A 7898-nucleotide genomic window follows, 5' to 3' on the forward strand; every position below is an offset into this window, starting at 1 on the left:
CTTGTTCTGTTCTTTTCACTGCCCTTTTCACCATCTATGTGAAACTCTCCAGTCATCATTTTTTGGCTTCCAGTTTCCTGGATGACAGAGAAGTAATTACCTTTATAGCCAATTCTACTTCCAGGTGACATGAAACTGCACCAGTATTGTGTCTTCTGTTGTTAAGATGACAGACAGCTTGCTTTTTTCCCCTCACACAAAAGTAAATGGATTTAAAAGAGGGCAAACAAGTGTCAAATAATTCTGTCTGTTATCATTAAACAAAGATTCAAAGATAACAAGATTGATATAAAAATAAATTATGCTTCACGTCCAACTTCTTGATCTTGAGATCGTGTTTAATATAGAGTTAACTTAAACTGAATGAAAAGAATAAAATATTTGCATAATTATATTCTGGAGGTCGTTGTTGTTCAGTCTGTTGAAATCTCCTGGAACACATTGATACATTGCTTTGTCAAGTTGCTATTCCCAATTTTACCAATATCATCTACAGCAGATCTCATTAATAATACCAGTAAGTAGGAGAAATATTGTTTGAGGTACTTTGAGATTAATTATGCTTGTGGCAATCTCTCCTTTATAAGAGAAGGCAGTTCATTCCAACAATAGCAATTCTTTCTGAATTCACTTCAAATGTCATTATGATAGAATGCAATTTTGGGAATAATGCAAATGTAAGTTTCAGTAGCTGGAAGCTATTTTGTTTTAATGAGGTATGAAGTAACACACCTCATATGCACTGCAGCTTCCACCACTGGCATGGGAAAGTAATACAGAAACCATGAATGTGATTAAATTTACTACTGGCATAATTCATCTAATGCTAAAGCTGAATTTAGGTAGTTGCTCTATTTTATTTTATGCAGATGACCCCAAAATAGTTTGCTTCTGCCAAATTATTCCTTATTAAGGTTCAGTATCTCGTTTTATTTTCTCATAGCTGTGATCTCTGTGTTTATTGTTAATAGGGAGAGCTTGATGTTGTATTTCAGGAAGGAGAAATCACAGTTCAATTTCACATGATCCAAGGAAAAACCTATCAGTTTGCCAGGAAGCTGATAAAGGAGGGAGTGGTAGCTATAAGAGCAGCTGTAATTTTCAGAAATATCTTGCTTATACCCTGGAATTTTTCCTGTTATGCCCTACCACACAATACTAGCACACCTCACTTTTCCACATCTAGTGTAATCTTGGTTTTCCTTGCTCACTGGGGCAATTATGTGAACATATAGACAGAAATTACAGAGGTAGAGGAAAAAGACAGTAAGAGACAAGCTAAAGGAAAATAAAAAGAGAAAAAAAATATCAATAGTAAATGCCTATAAGAAAGGTATTTTCTCAATGGAGAATCCTTTAATACCTGTTACAAGTTACTGTGGTTGAAGTGCTTTGTCTGATGCACCTGAAAAACCAGTGGGGAAGAGAGGGTACAGAAGACAATGTACAGCCAGGGTTCATACCAGGAACATAAAGTCTGACATTTCAAGGCTTTTTTTGGCTATACAGTGTTCTGTGATATTAATCAGTAACTGCCTGTCTTATTTTCAGAAATGTCTTGACTTTTGAGTGCTTAAACTTGTGCCTTCATCTGTCACTGTAAGTTTATAATTTGCATTTTATTTTAAGGCTTGTGTTGATACTGTAGATCAAAATTGTAACGGATTATTAATTAGATCAATCTGCTGAAAATCTGTGCTATTTCTTCTGTATCTGAGTTTTACTGTCATTCAGATTGAGCTGTGTTATGACCACGGGACTTGTGGAAGTATAAATGCTCTGTAAGCAGGCACTGCCCAAGAATATTTTTGTCTGGCAGTAAGCTTTCTAATGGAAAACCCACATTGCATTCAGGAAGAAAAAGTTTTCTGAGCTGTAGAGAAATTGGAGAGTTTTTCAGTTGAATGCCTTGGTTTCATACGGACTACAAACAAGACAGAATCTGTTTTTAAGCATCCAGTCAAACAGTGGGTCTGTGCTTGTTCCCTCTATTGAAACCCACCCAAGCCCTCTGGAAAATTATAGCTATGTGAAGAATGATGAATGTGTCACATATTTTAAATATATGCTATTTATTTAAATTGCTTGTTAGTGGAGACTGCACAATACTTTTCAATCTTAGTGTACTTTTCAATCATACTATGTTTATCAGAGATGCTGATCTCCACTGCTGTGTGAACACTGCTCTTAATTTCACATCCATGTAGCTGAGGTGGAGTGTAACTCTCTAGGAACAGTTCCCTTGATTTCTTGGTTTGGTGTCCTGGTTATGACTGCCTTTGACTAGAGCTCCTCTGAAGCTGTTTGAGAGCCAAGGCAGGATAAATTTAATGCAGTTGTGACCATGCTCTGTCCCCAGCAGCTCTGCTTGAAGAGCTGCTGCCTGTAAACTGCATTTTGTACCCTTTTTCCTTTGGCAGGCATCTGCTAAAATTGCTTCACCTGGATACTGCCCTCTCCTTGGGGGTAAAGTGTGCCTGATCCTCTCTGGCAAAATCTTCCTTTCTATGACATGAAGGAATCTGTCAGAGCTGATGGTGTTCCCTCTCACCCCATCGGCCTCTCTAGCTAAACAGTGTTCTGTGTCAGGCCTGCACTGGGTGTTAAGTGGATTCTGACTTGTGTTAGTGGTGTTTCTCTGACAGTTCAGGCAGCTCCAGAAACATCTGGTTTTCATCCCTAAGGTATTTTATATCTTCACATAAACCCATGAGATTGTTAAACAGGTTTTCTTACTGAGACTAGAACTTGTTTACCAACAGTTTAAAGTGTCTTTTCTGCATTTGAACCAAGTATTATTAGAGTTAGTGATGATTTCCTAATTTACTTTTACCCCTGAGCATCCAGGGGACAGGCTAGAGGGAGTTTTATGGACATGAGGACAAACTTCTCCACCAAAAGGGTTATCAAGCACTGGAAAAGGCTGCCCAGGGAGTGGAGCCACCATTTCTGGATGTATTTAAAAGACAAGTAGGTGGAGACATGGCTTAGTGGTGGTCTTGGCAGTGCTGGGTTACTGCTTGGACTCCATGGCCTTTGAGCTCTTTGCCAACTGAAAGGATTCCATGGCTCTCCAGAACCTCATTTATTCTAACTGCTTTCTTGAAAATACATCTTACACAAAAGCATCCTAAAATGGAGCAGCAGTATGCTTTGCTGAGTTAATTGAATGCTATTTTCTGATGTGAATCTTTGAGTTTCCAAATTTCATAAAATACCCATGAACTGACATAATAAATGGAACAAATGGAAATTAGGTTGGCAATCTGAACTGCTCGCTGAGAGCAGGGCTTACAAGTTTGTAGTGCCATCCAAAAAGGTCAGACACTTTTAACAGATTTTACAGTCATAAAGCTAGCTGCCAATTTGAACAGTCAAGACATTTTGTAAAAGAAAAGATATCCTAAAATAGAGGTGATCTAAATATAGCCTTTTTTTCTATACAATATTCATAGCACAGGAACATGACATGAATATTTTTTGTTCAGAAACCAACTTACCCTTTAATAACTTATTTTCACCTGCACATGGTTGCCAGTGTTGCTATTTGCTACCAATAACTGATTTGTGCCTCTTCATATACATTGTGTGTGTGGTATTTTCCATTTCTTTTCAGCAAAGGCATCACCTTTAGTCCAGGTTCAGGACTAAGGGCAAGACTCAGACAAACAGCTCACAAATGTAGCTGCAACACCATGCTGGCTTTTGGGAACAGCAGATATCAGTTTCTGGGCACATATTTCATTCAGCCTTCACAGAAATTATTGAACAGGACTCCTGCTGTTAGGGAATAAATAATGTGAGAATTAAAGCTTGCTCCAGGAGCTGACTTCTCTGAGTGCAGCTGGTGATGGGATGAGGGGAAAAAGGTGGTATTTTTCATTAGCCATTATAAAGTGGTTGTTCTGCTGCTACAACACCACCAGACCCCTTGCTTTTATAGCATGAAGTGAAACACTATAATTTGGGAAAAATTCTTCAGTGTGGGTTTGGATCACTGCTGAATTCAAACCACAAAAAAAGCTTTACTTCATAACAGGCTGTAAAGCTTATAGGGTCCCCATCATTTGGTGCATTCATTAGGAACACATTTTTAATCCAGTGCAGTTAACAACTTCAAGTGTGACTGTAAGAAGTATGAAATAATTGATGCTGCAAGAAAACATGAGGATTCCTTTCCAGAAGATGTGTTTTGACACATGTTGCTATGTGTTCTGACACTAAGTGACGAATTGAAAGCACTGTTGGGCATAAAGCAGCAAGGCAGAGTGAAGAGGAAAACTTTGCAGTGGAATAATGTGTTACCAGAACAGCTAACGCTAAGGAGGCCTGAGTTTTCTCACTGAAAAAAAAGAAAAGAAAAAAAAAAGTTAAAAATAACTGTAAGTTTAAATATTATCAAGCTTTCTTCTAAATCCACAGATCTCTTTGTTTGTTTCTTTTAGCTCTTGAGTTTTAAGGGATTTTTCTTAGGTTTGAATCCAAGGTGATTGTTAAAAATGAGCAGCAAATAGGAAGCACATTTTAAATCCTATTTTCTGTAGAATATTATATCTTCCTCACTGTGTCTGCAATGTCAAGCTCTGCGTCAGTGAAATCTGGCACCATTTGGAAGGCAATCCTGCTTCCACTGGAGCTCAAGAAAAGTTTCTTCCTTGGTGGAAATGAAACTTAATCTTTTCATAGGGTATTTAATTTTCATATTAAATTTGTAGCTTTTTCTCTTCATTCTTCATTAGCTATCAATTTCAGCCTGGGCTCAGAAATTGCATGAGCTAAAGAAACCATATGTTTGGGATTATATTGTAGTAAAACTTTTCTGATTTGTCAAAACTCCTTTGAACTAGGTTTCTGGCATGTTCCTCTGTAAATATTTGAAATGAGATATTTGTGTGCCAAAGAACTGAAAGGAATTCAGTTTACTGTGGAATATGTGAAATGTCTCTTGAATAATTTATGATAAAGCAACCTAATTAGGGGTTTATTAAGCTTTAATTTGATGCTTTAGAATTAAACAGCAGGAATGGTGCAGTAAAATGCATTTAATTCCATATGTAGTGGAGGATAAATCAGCTCCCCTATGTACCCATACCTTGCAGGAGCAGCTCAAGGACTTCCAGCAGTTCAGTTCAAGAAGTTTGTAAGATAGTAGGGTTTTTCTGAGTCCTTCTCTATAATTTCAGCTCAACTTGAAAATCTCTGTGGGGCATTACCATGTAGAGTGCACATATAAAAAGAGACTTTTGGAGAGGGAGTATCCACACCTGTAAGAAGAAAAGTTTCTGCAGTACAGTGGAACTATTTGAAGGCTTTATGGGGAGTTGTATGCCTTAAATAAGAAAAAGGCACATAGAATTTTTTCATTTATTCCATAATCCTAAAAGGCATCTGCACCCCTCTAAGAAGTGCTGCTTTTCCAAGAAGCAGAGCCATCTACCCAGCAGGTACAGCTGGGTGGACTTGCACAGAATTGATGGAGTCAGGAAAATGGGATGCAAATTCCAGACACACACCCATGAGATCTCTGTGTCCATGTGGGACGTGGTGTGGGAAGCATCCCCATCACCTGAGGTGTCCCACAGGAACAGTTCCAGGTTTTAGCCTGCAGCATGCTCCATGACCAGAACAGGTATTTAAATAAAGATTCAAAATGCAGAAACGTGTCTGTATTGTCAGACATGACTCCACCAGCTTGAGATGTCCTAGGTTATGACAGCAATCCAGGCAACAACTCTTCAGCTTCCCAGAAGAGCAACAAACTTTCATTAAAATGCTCTTAAGGTGTTGCCTGTCTTGCTCTCCTCCATGTTTCACCAAATTATTTCTTTTATTTACAGCTGGGTAGACCCTGTTCTTCCTCAGAAGTGATGTTTCTAGAGGCAACTAGGAAAGCTGGGAGAACAATAGTTATCAAATATTTTGAATGAGAGTTTGACAGCTGCTCAAAGGATTTGGGAGCACAGATAATTTGCATGGGACATACTCATAACTGAGCTTGAGGATATGATTTTCATGACAGTACTTTCCTGCAGTCATGTATTTACAATGAATTAGACAAAATAGAAGTGTTACTCCAAATCTATGCAAAACAAGCTTTATGTTGTAACACTCATATCCTTTCAATTTTTGAATTAAGTAGTTGGCATCTGTTCAAAGGACAGATCTGCCTTATTTTTTCGTCTGGTTTGTCTGCCCATGGATTACCTTATTTTTGTTGTTTGATGTGTCTCTGTACAGGCTTCAAGATCTCTCTGGTTCCGCTATTCTTTTACGGGTTGTTTTGCTTAGACAGTTGGAGGCTAAATTCAGATTTTAAGGGACAACACAAAACTGTGCAACTGTATGTTTTCGGAATATCTAGGAATAAACACACTGTCTAGAAAAGCAAAGCAGCATGTTTTTCACATTTACTGTTTCAGGAGAAACAGTAAGTGTGTTTATAGATAAATCAGTGTATAGAGAAATCAGTTACATTTTATTTTTCCCTGTAACAGAGCAGGAAAAGAGAAAACTATTCAGATAAAGTCAGTGGAAAGAGATACCTGATTTAAGGAAAAAAAAAATTCAACCATGCCTACCAGTTGGTTTTGTGAAAGCTAAGAACTATTCAGATTCAGGTAGCTCAGGCACTTGGAACAATCCCCTGAATTTTTAAGTGCATATATAATCTTTACAAAACCTTTGAGATTTTCCCATTAGTGGAAAAAAAGCCTCAGTTCCAAATTACAGCTTCTAAGAAAATGGTATGCTGCCAGGACTTCACACAGGAAAATAACTAGTCCTGGAGTTGAAACAGATCTTTTCTTTCCAAGGAGCCTGGAAACCTGAACAAACTGTGCTCCCTCTCTGTGAGAGGATCCACCCCTGTGACCCAAGCAGCCCCTGCTATCCATATGCTGATAGATATTATGCAAGTGCTGCATGTTCTCCCATTTGATGTCTCGAATGCCTTCAGCTGTGCTTAAGATTTATCTGAAGCTCAAAATAGAGAGCAAATTTGTCTTCTGCTGGCAGAAGTGCTGCACTTGCTTTTGAGACAACATTAATTCGGAGCAGAGACTACCCAGCTCAGAACATTTATGAAACTCTCTTTAAATGCTTGCCTTTAATTGTGAGAGAAGTTGGAGACTGAGGCTTGCTGAATCTTTGGTATGCAGAATTTTGGGGTGAGAGCAGGTGGGATGACAAGCAGGAGGATGAATGCTAAAAGAGGAACACCTAAATCTTGGTAGAAGCAAGATATCCAGGCAGAACTGGAAAAAGATTCTGTCAGACTGAGAGAGGTGTGCTTGTTTCACTCCCCATGTGTGCTTCCCACGGATTGAGCACTCAGGATTCTGTGTTTCAAAATGAGAATCTGAATTGTGTTGAGCTGCTGTCCTACAGCTTTTCTGAACGCCAGAGACGTTATACACCACGAGCAGAAAGTTCAGAAGGTGCTCAGAAGGAAATTTAAGGCATTCTTCACACTTGGAATTGCAAATGGCCTCCCCAGATGAGGTGTTTTTGGGCAGGAAAAGTCGAGCTCTTGTATCATGATGGGACAAAACTTGTACCATGGATGGGATCCTGATTAGGCTGCTCAAAGTTACCTTGTGCTTCTCATTCTCTTTTTGTAACTCATTTTGGATACATTATAGGAATATTTGTAGTAGCTGCCTAAGGGTATTCATTAGGAAATGCAGTTTTTTTTTTTTTTTTTTTCCTTCAAAATATACTTTTTGTTTAAAGTTTTCCAGCTCTTGTAATTGCAACTCTCAAAGCTGGCAGTATTATACCACTAGACCATGAGACTTTTTTTTCACCATCTTTATTCTGGAGGCTGTCATTTTAAATTATCATTTGCATGGAAAAATAAGAAAGAAAACATAGTTTAAGTTTTCTTTTCATAACAGATG

Source organism: Lichenostomus cassidix, chromosome 5, assembly GCF_008360975.1.
Source record: "Lichenostomus cassidix isolate B80296 chromosome 5, HeHo_3.0, whole genome shotgun sequence".
Classification (NCBI taxonomy): Eukaryota; Metazoa; Chordata; class Aves; order Passeriformes; family Meliphagidae; genus Lichenostomus; species Lichenostomus cassidix.